The sequence below is a fragment of the Notothenia rossii genome (assembly GCF_949606895.1).
Source record: "Notothenia rossii genome assembly, chromosome: 3".
NCBI lineage: Eukaryota > Metazoa > Chordata > Actinopteri > Perciformes > Nototheniidae > Notothenia > Notothenia rossii.
The window spans coordinates 70,275,147-70,285,044 of NC_136901.1; positions in this window are offsets into that span (position 1 = coordinate 70,275,147).

Consider the following 9,898-nt stretch of genomic DNA (forward strand, 5'->3'; position numbering starts at 1 on the left):
AGCAGCCAATGATGCAATACGCCAGGGGTGGCCAACCAGTCAGAGGTTAAGAGCCACATTTTGTCTATGTTACTGCAAAGAGCCACATCAAACACACAGTCACTGATACCACTTGTTTCAGTTTTTTGTTTTCTGGAGACAAGATTTCAACCACGTCACTGATGCGTTTTTGTGGCATTGGGATATATATTTTTAAAATCCTCTGAAGCAGAGAGAGGAGCTGTGGATTATTGTTATTGATTAATGCATCAGTGTTTCTTATTGTCAAAAACACTAAACTCACAACTTAAAATGAAAGCGTTTAGTTTATTTAATAAAAGAGCACATGTTCAATGTGAAAAGTGACAGTACTGTAGTTATAGATTATTTGCAATTTGGTGCTATATATATATATATTTAAAAAAAAAAATTATATATATTATTTAAACACCATGAATTTCAGGGGGGACGCGGGGCTCAGTTGGCGGAGCGCGGCGCCCCTCCAAGACAATGGTAGGGGAAACACTGGATAATGTTTAATCAACGATAGGTTTCCCCCCCCCCCAAAGGTGATTGGTTCACTGCTCACATACTGACACCTGACACCACACATACACACGTATCCGAGAGCCGGGACGAAAGTAACACGGGACGAAAGTAACAGAGCGATTTTATCCGAGCCAAAACAACTTTAACCGGCCAAATTACCTCAGAATGATCAGCATTCGATACTTAACAGACCTACTAAATATCAGGTTTAACTGTCAGGAGTAGTGTTGTCACGATACCAACATTTTGGTTTCGATACCAAGTCAAGAATTCCGATTCTTTTTCGAAACAGTCTTAAATGTAATTATTGTGCTTTATTTCACACCAGAACCATAACTATAACACAAACGTTTAAACAATGAGAACAATAAATAAAATAAATGACAAGAATTCGTATTAAATAAAATTAAAACATTTCTTACAGACAGGCCTCGTGTAGTCCGTAGGCTTGCCCTCACTGTCAGAGCTAAAATACATCAACATTTCGCTTCTGGCCTCTTTTTTGTCAACAAGCCGAGGCGCAGCAGCAGTTGCACTCCCACTTGCAGCCATGCTTCTCGTTTTCTCACATGCTCTGGCAGCTAGCGCGTGCACGAGAGAGGGGAGGGACTTAGAGCGTGCTTGAAAGGGGCGGGACAGTAGGCCCGGCTGCAGTGCAGGGAGTGGAAGCAGAGCGCTGAACACACACGGCTCTTATTAAAACAGCGCGAGTACTTTCCCCCTTCATTCTTAAAGTACCATACTAATGAAACGGAGGAATAGTAACGTTTTTAACGGCAGCGTATCGCGGTATATCTTTCAAGTATCGGTACACCGTGCAACACTAGTCAGGAGTCAGTGTCTCTCCCCCAAACTCACACATATAAAATTCGATATGAACTGAAGAGCCGCATGAAACTAGGCAAAGAGCCGCATGCGGCTCGAGAGCTACGGGTTGGCCACCCCTGCTACGCTTATCTGATAGTGTTTTTCCCTCCCCTGAAATGATGTGACCCAGAAATGTAACTGTCTTCTGCACATATTGAAGTTTATACAAACTGGCCTTGTGGCCCTCGGCTTTGAGGTGTTTTAACAAGGAAATTGTATCAGCTTCACACTGTTCTGCTGTGGGTGCACATATCATGAGGTCATCAACATATTGTATGAGAGCGGTGCCTTTGGAAACTTGTAGAGGCCAAACTTGTACACAATGCTTGGTTGTACACAGTGGGAGATTCGCAGTAGCCTTGGCACAAACGTGTGAATGTGCAACACGTTCTGACTCCTAACCCATCACATGTTGACGGTCGGTCAGGGCCCCTCCCCGTCAATATATTACGGACAGGGTGTTAAATGTTGTACAATTACGTGCGCCCTTGCTCATTGTCTCCTGCAGAGGGCAATGTTGTCTACAGTGCGTCCAGGACGTGACGTCACTGACTATACCTTGCACTACATGTGGCCTTTACCTTATCCGTTTAGATGTTGTTTGGATCGAGAGCTGAGCGGCAGCACAACCGCATCTCTCCTACCACGATAAATAAATATGCCTAATGAAGGCTAAAAGGAAGCTGTCTACTACTGAGTTCTATTAAATCTCCACCGCAACGCACTTCGCATAACAGGTTATGGGCCCAGGAATGCCAGTCTAGAGCAACAAGGTAACAGAAGAACGAGCTGTTAGCCAAGAGAAGCTACTAGTGGGACCTGGATGAAGACGGCGCTGAGAGATTCCCGCGTAAACTCAAGACACGGTGTTTCTACAAGCCGCAACCCAATGTTTGGAGATAAGTGAACTGTATAAAGAGAAGACGTGTTAACGTGGATGCAACGTAAAAAATGGCCGGAGCAGGAACATCCCAGCAGATTTTATTCGATGGAACAGAAGATAAGTATGATCTGTGGGAGACGAGATTCCTTAGCCGTTTGCACATTTTGAAGCTAAAAGACACTATTTTGCGAGTGCCCACGGGTGAAGCCACATTAGCTGCAGATCCAGGAAAAAATGAAGACTGTTATGCACAGTTAGTGAATGCCCTGGATGATAAGAGCCTGTCATTGATAAGTCATGATGCCGCCGAGGATGGAAGGAAAGCCCTGAAATTATTGAGGGAGCACTATTCAGGAAAAAGCAAGCCAAGGATTCTAAACCTGTATACATCATTGATCACCATACAAATGGCAGACAATGAAACTGTTACTGATTACATGATAAGGGCTGAGAATATAATTGCAGCTCTACGTGATGCAGGAGAGAACACGAGTGATGGGCTGCTCGTAGCCACCATTTTGAATGGACTGCCAGATTAATTCAGGCCACTGGCTGTCCATGTAACACAGAACGAGGATGATGTTACATTTAAAGACTTCAAGAGAAGACTGAGGATCTATGAAGAATCTGAGAAGATGAGGACGACTGGATCTATGGACAGTGTGATGAAGACTAACACAAGGCAAAGTAGACAAGGCACCAAGACACACAGGAAGAATGGAGAACCCACTCTGACTTCAGTGACTTGTTACAAGTGTGGAGAAAAAGGACACATTAGAATCAAGTGCACCCAGAAAGTGTGGTGCATTCACTGCAAGAGCAACACACACACAGAGTCCCTGTGCAGGAAAAAGGGAAAAGAAGACGGAGCCAGGAAGGTTGCAGAGGAAGAAGAGGAGGACAACGGCGACGAGGATCATTGCTTCATGGCCAAGCAGGCAAACAGCGAGAGGCCATCAGCCAACGTAAAGAAGAAGGGCATCATGGTGGACGCCGGAGCGACATCCCACATAGTGAACGATATCGCCAAGTTCAAGAGCTTTGACAACACATTCCAGCCCGACACCCATTCAATCGAGCTGGCGGATGGGACCAAATGCAGTGGGATGGCGCAACGCAGAGGGACAGCGCTGATCTATCTGCTAGACAACGATGGACGTCAGCACAGAGCACAGCTGCATGAGGCACTGTATATGCCGACATATCCACACGATATCTTCTCAGTGGCAAGAGCAACAAATGGAGGAGCGACAGTCACTTTCAAGAAGGGGGACAGCCACATGATCACCAAGAGTGGTAACAACAGGTTTGACTTCCATGAAAGTGGTAATCTGTTTTACTTGCCAACTGTTCAGAAAAATGTTGATAAATGTAATGTTTGCCACGACATGCAAACTTGGCATGACATTTTGGGACATTGCAATTATGAGGATGTACAAAAGTTACTGGGTGTGGTAAAAGGCATGGAGATAAGAGGCAGTCCAGTCAGGCCTGCACAGCTGTGTGAAATTTGTACAAAAGGAAAATTCACCCAGACAAGGAATAGGGAACCAGACAGAAAGGCTACAGAACCTTTACAGCTGGTCCACACTGATTTAGCCGGTCCCATGAGAACCCCAAGCTTAGAAGGGCACAAATATGCACAGTATTTTACGGACGACTATTCGGGTGCCATAACTGTTTATTTTCTCAAATCCAAAAGTGATGCAATACATGCCACAGAGAGGTTCTTGGCAGACTCAGCACCTTGTGGAAAAGTAAAATGTTTACGTTCAGACAACGGTGGCGAATTTACTAATAGAGAATTCAAATCACTGTTAACCAAAAATAGGATTAGACATGAGACATCTGCACCCTATTCACCTCACCAAAACGGCACAGCAGAGAGAGGTTGGCGAAACCTCTATGAAATGGGCAGGTGTATGCTGTTAGACAGTAAGTTGCCAGACACACTGTGGAATTATGCTGTACAGACGGCAGCCTATGTAAGAAACAGGTGTTACAGTAATCGCTCAAAGAAAACACCTTATGAGATGCTCACAGGCAAGAAGCCAGACGTGTCCAAACTTCAGAAATGTGGATCTGTGTGTTTTGCCTACACACAAGAGAAGGGGAAGTTAGATTCCAGATGTGAGCAGGGCATTTTTATTGGATATGATAAGAACAGTCCAGCTTATCTTGTGTACTGTCCAGACACAGATAAGGTCCAAAAACACAGGTTGGTGAAATTCACAAACAAGACAGCCAAAGAGAAAGAAACACAGACACCTGGGTCACACATTGAATGTCAGGATGGAGAGGTACACCCCAGGGTCCTTGACAATGAGGAAAATGTTGAGGAAAGAATGTGAAATGCATCAGGTCAAAGTGTTCAGGGTGATGTTTCTGTGGCTGAATGTGAACAGCCATGCACTGAGAGTGAGGCTAGAAAGAACCCACCTAGAGCTAGGAGAAAGCCAATGCACTTACAGGATTATGAGACTGAGGATACAGTAGACCAACTGGTAACATGTGTAGACTCTTGTTATAGAGCAGTTTGTGACATACCACAAAATTACAAGGAGGCCATAGGGTCAACCAAGTCACGGCAGTGGATCAATGCAATGAATGATGAGATGCAGTCACTAGAAGAGAATGACACATTCAAGATCACCCAGTTGCCTCTTGGCAAAAAGGCAGTGGGGGGTAGGTGGGTCTATACTCTCAAGTGTGATACTGATGGGTCAGACAAGTATAAGGCAAGATTTGTTGCAAAAGGTTCCAGCCAAAAACAAGGCATTGACTATGAGGAAACTTTCTCACCTACAGCTGACATGACAACTGTGAGAGTTGTCATGCAAAAGGCAGTGCAGGAAGATTTAGTTTTACACCAAATGGATGTGAAAACTGCATACCTGCATGCACCCATTGATTGTGAGGTCTATTTGGAACAACCTGAAGGTTATGAGAAAAAGTCAAAAACTGGAGAAAAGTTGGTATGCAAATTACAGAAGTCCCTATATGGTCTAAAGCAGTCAGGCAGAAACTGGAATGCTCTGTTACATGCATATCTCACTGAAAATGGTTTTGAACAAAATCCTGCTGATCACTGTCAATACACAAGGGAAAAACAAAACAAAAAAGTGATTCTGATTGTATGGGTTGATGATCTGATAATTGCTGCTAACAATGAGGAGGTTCTGAAAAGTGTCAAAATGATGCTCAATGATAGGTTTAAAATGAAAGACCTGGGGAAATTAAACAATTTTCTTGGTATAGATTTTAACCAGTCAGAGGGTCAAGTCACAATGTCACAGGAAAGGTATGTGAACAAAAACCTCTCCAGATTTGGAATGCAAGATTGTAGGGTCAGAGAAACCCCATGTGAGTCTAAACTTGAATACACAGAAAATGCTGAAAAAATGGAAGAGCCAAGGATGTATAGAGAGGCAGTAGGAAGTCTGATCTATTTGGCTACATGCACTAGACCAGATTTAAGTTTTGTGGTCAGTAAACTTTCCCAGCATTTTGCTGAACCAAGTGAAGAGCATTGGAACACTGTGAAGCATGTGTTCAGGTATCTTAAGGGTACAACAGACCGTGGATTATGCTTTAAAAAGGATGACGCAGGTAAACTGGGCCTAATAGTCCATAGTGATGCAGACTGGGCCTCAGAGGTTACAGACAGACGTAGCACCACAGGGTACTGTGCCAGTCTGAGTGAGAGAAGCTCTCTCATTGGAAGAGTAGAAAACAACCAACAGTTGCACTGTCTACCTGCGAGGCAGAATACATGGCCTTAGCGTCAGCCATACAGGAGTGTATGTATTTACAACAGCTACTCAAGGGTATTGATGAGTATCAATATGTGCAAACCAAGGTTTATGATGACAACCAAGGAGCTATTGCACTTGCAAGAAATCCAGTAAATCGGCAGAGGTGCAAACATATCGATATTAAATATCACTTTATCCGAGAAACTGTGAACAGTGGGAGGATATCTTTGGAATATTGTCCTACTGATAACATGGTAGCTGACCTAATGACAAAACCAGCCACTAAGCTACAACTGAAAAAGTTTGCTCAGTATTTGTTTGGCACTTAAAGTGCAAGAAATGCATATATGTGCCATTGTATTTTTGTTGTTTATTTTGTATTGAAGGCCAAATGGGGAGAATATTTCTTTTGTTTGTATTCTGTTATGAAAATGTACCACACTAAGCTAGGATCGAGTGGGGGTGTTAAATGTTGTACAATTACGTGCGCCCTTGCTTATTGTGTCCTACAGAGGGCAATGTTGTCTGCAGTGCGTCCAGGACGTGACGTCACTGACTATACCTTGCACTACATGTGGCCTTTACCTTATCCGTTTAGATGTTGTTTGGATCGAGAGCTGAGCGGCAGCACAACCGCATCTCTCCTACCACGATAAATAAATATGCCTAATGAAGGCTAAAAGGAAGCTGTCTACTACTGAGTTCTATTGAATCTCCACCGCAACGCACTTCGCATAACACAGGGTACGCTTGGGAGTCAGTTTTCAACGGGCAGGGCGTCCCATAGACCTTCATAGACCTCTAGCGTTGCACCTCCAACATTTTTTTAACGCTGCTGATGTAACGCAAATGTTTCCAACTTGGGATACATAAAGTACGTATATCTTATCTTAAGACGATCTATGGCTACTGCAATATTTGCAAAATTTGCCTCTGAACCTTGACAAGTGCATGTTTCAAGGCTTATCAATGAACAACAGGAGTGGTCACAAACATAAGACAAGCTGTTAAATGAAGCTCTGACCTTACGCCTCGTCCACACACTAGCTTTGAAAAAATCTTGAAAATCTTGGAGGTGGGTGTGTCTGAAAGCTTGGGGATTTTTTGCGAGCAACGCGACCAACAACCGATCACATGAATCTCCCGCCCCGACATACAAAGCAATAGCAATGTTAAAACGAAGTGAACTGGATATAAACTCCCCAAACAGGCGAAAACCTACCAGTTTCACCCACTGTCTCTGCCACCTCCCTCCATGCCTGGTTCCTCCGGTTTGTATCCCGGTAAATAGTTCTGGTCGTAAAGAACCGGGTGATTTGCTAGCGTAATTTCTCGTTTGGAATATGAGGAAATGAACTGCGGTCTGGCTCTCCCAGCTTGCACGCGGTTTGATTGGCTAGCGCTTGTACTGTCAGATTTGCATAAACGGGATTTGATTGGCTGACGCTTCCACCTCAGCTTCAAATGTTGAACATTGCTCCACTTTTCAATCCTGAAAATCCTGTAAATCTTCGCTTTGCTTCCCCACAATGCAGTTCGGCGAAATGCGAGGCAAAGTGACGTCACTCCCATTCAAAGTCAATGGGCAGAGAAGCGTTGGAAGCTTTGGAAGATTCTTTTAAAGCTGCTGTGTGGACGTACCGTTAGCTGTCATGTGGGCATATATTAATGCTGCCCATTATGGGCAAAAGCAATTTTCACCCATTTATTAATTATATGTTTTAAATGTAAGTGTTTCCTGTCCTCTAAACCTCCAGGGATATACACAGTTTAATACTGGCAACTTGTTATTATGGGAAATACGAAAACATCTTTTAAAACTACAATTCCCAGTAGAGACGTGAAATAGAACATTTTGCGAAACACACAATAGGGACGGGGTGGGGGGGTGGACCCGTTCAAATCCAGTTTTGGACAGTCTGCCGTGGTTCCATCCCATTTGAAAGTGCTATTCGACACTCGGCGTAACCCTCGGCGCACACTCAAACATCCAAATCACAGAGCTTGAGGACTATCACGGGGAAGCGGAGAGAATACTTACTTCCAGGTTTAAAATTCTCTAAAGCAACTACTATGAGCTGCTCCGACCCTCGGTCCTGACGGACTCCAACTTGTGTTTATTAATCAAACAAATAAATAAACACAAAGATAATTATGTGCTATTGTTGAGTAAATAACAGTGTGTGGTTTAGAAAAGAATACAGAAGGAAAAAACGATGAAACAATACAGATTTCAGTATTCTGAGCCCCTACTCTCCCCATAACTGACGGCAACAAAAGTCCTACAGTATTCAATTAAAATAAAGAAGTAAAAACAATAAGTGTGGCTTGATATTGCGTAAGAAAAAGGTTGATAAACGCTGTGAGAATGGATCTGCAGAAAGCATTTCGCCGCGATCCCAACTCGTCTTGTTACGGTATGGGAAAGGTAGGACCCAAAAGCAGACTACAGAAAAAGGTAAGTTGGTCTAGAAAACAAAAAGCGAGCTTTATTGCAAAGCTGATCACAAAAACATGGCATGAATAAAACGGTAGCTCAGGAAAACAATAACATAAAAACTGACCGTAAAAAACCTGGAGGAAGACCGGATAGAAAAACATGAGACGTGACGTGAAGGGAGGACAAACAAACAATGAACCAACATCGAACACAGGAAGAGACAAGACTAAGGCCCCGGCCCCACGAGGACGAAAACGGTCCTTTGCGTTACTGTTTAGTGTCATGTAGCCCGTTCGGCCACACGAGGACGACCGAATATGACAGTAAACAACTGCGGAAACGATAACGGGTCCCAAGGTGGATAGAACGGCATACGCAACGCTCTGGGGGGTCCAACAGCTCCATGTGTGCGTCCTATACGATCATTTCTGATAATGCTGACGCAATAGCCCCGCCTCTCCCCACCTCTGCTGCTCACCCCCGTGTCAAAGTAAACTGCACACTGAATTCAGATTATTTATCTTTCTCTCAATATGGACATAAACGCGAGTGAAGTCTAATCTGACAGGACGGAGACACACAGCTCTGCTCACCTGCAGCTCCTCCCGCTGTGATGCAGCAAAACACACACTTCAAGTCAGATCATCACCCTTAGCTATTTTAATTACCTCCCAAACTACCTAAAGTAGTTATAAATATGTTTATTTTTACTGTCGGCAGGGTCACTCATTACTGGATCAGCTGCTGCATGAGACAGACACTGACGCTGTCCGAAGAGAGGGAGGAAAAAGAGAGGCTCCATGTATTTTATTATTATATTATATAGAGTCGTTATTCATTTGTTTTAAAGCTCAATAAATAGCAAAGAAGAACTTTGACTGGCACTTTTATCATTTTGTCTGGAAGATTAAAACTTTAATACACGTTGACTGGCGAAAAACTCTGCCCGGTTCCCTCGGCCCCCACCGCGGAGAATAAACAGAAGTGCAACCATGACAATCATGCTTCTTTGCTGCTTTTGTGGAGGAAAAGCCACGTACAGGCTCCTGCATATCTACTGCAGCTTCTCCAGCGGTTGGAGCTAAACGGAGCTGTCTCGTGTGGACAGACACTATCCAGTGAATATTGCGTGTGGACGGAAGCTTTTTTGCGTTTGCGTTAATCCTATGCGTTTAGCCGTATGTGTCCTCGTGGGGCCGGGGCCTAAATACAGGGAGGGGTAATCACGAGACGAGAAACAGCCGGGCAGGGAAGGAGAAACACAAGGGCAACAGGTGAACACAATCAGACAATTAGACACACCAGGGAAACTAACGACAGGAAGGAAAACACAGGGAAAAGGACCCGACAAGAAAACAAGGAGGAAGACATGACAGGGAGAACAGAAAAGCAAAATAACCCCACAACTAGACACAATAAAACTCA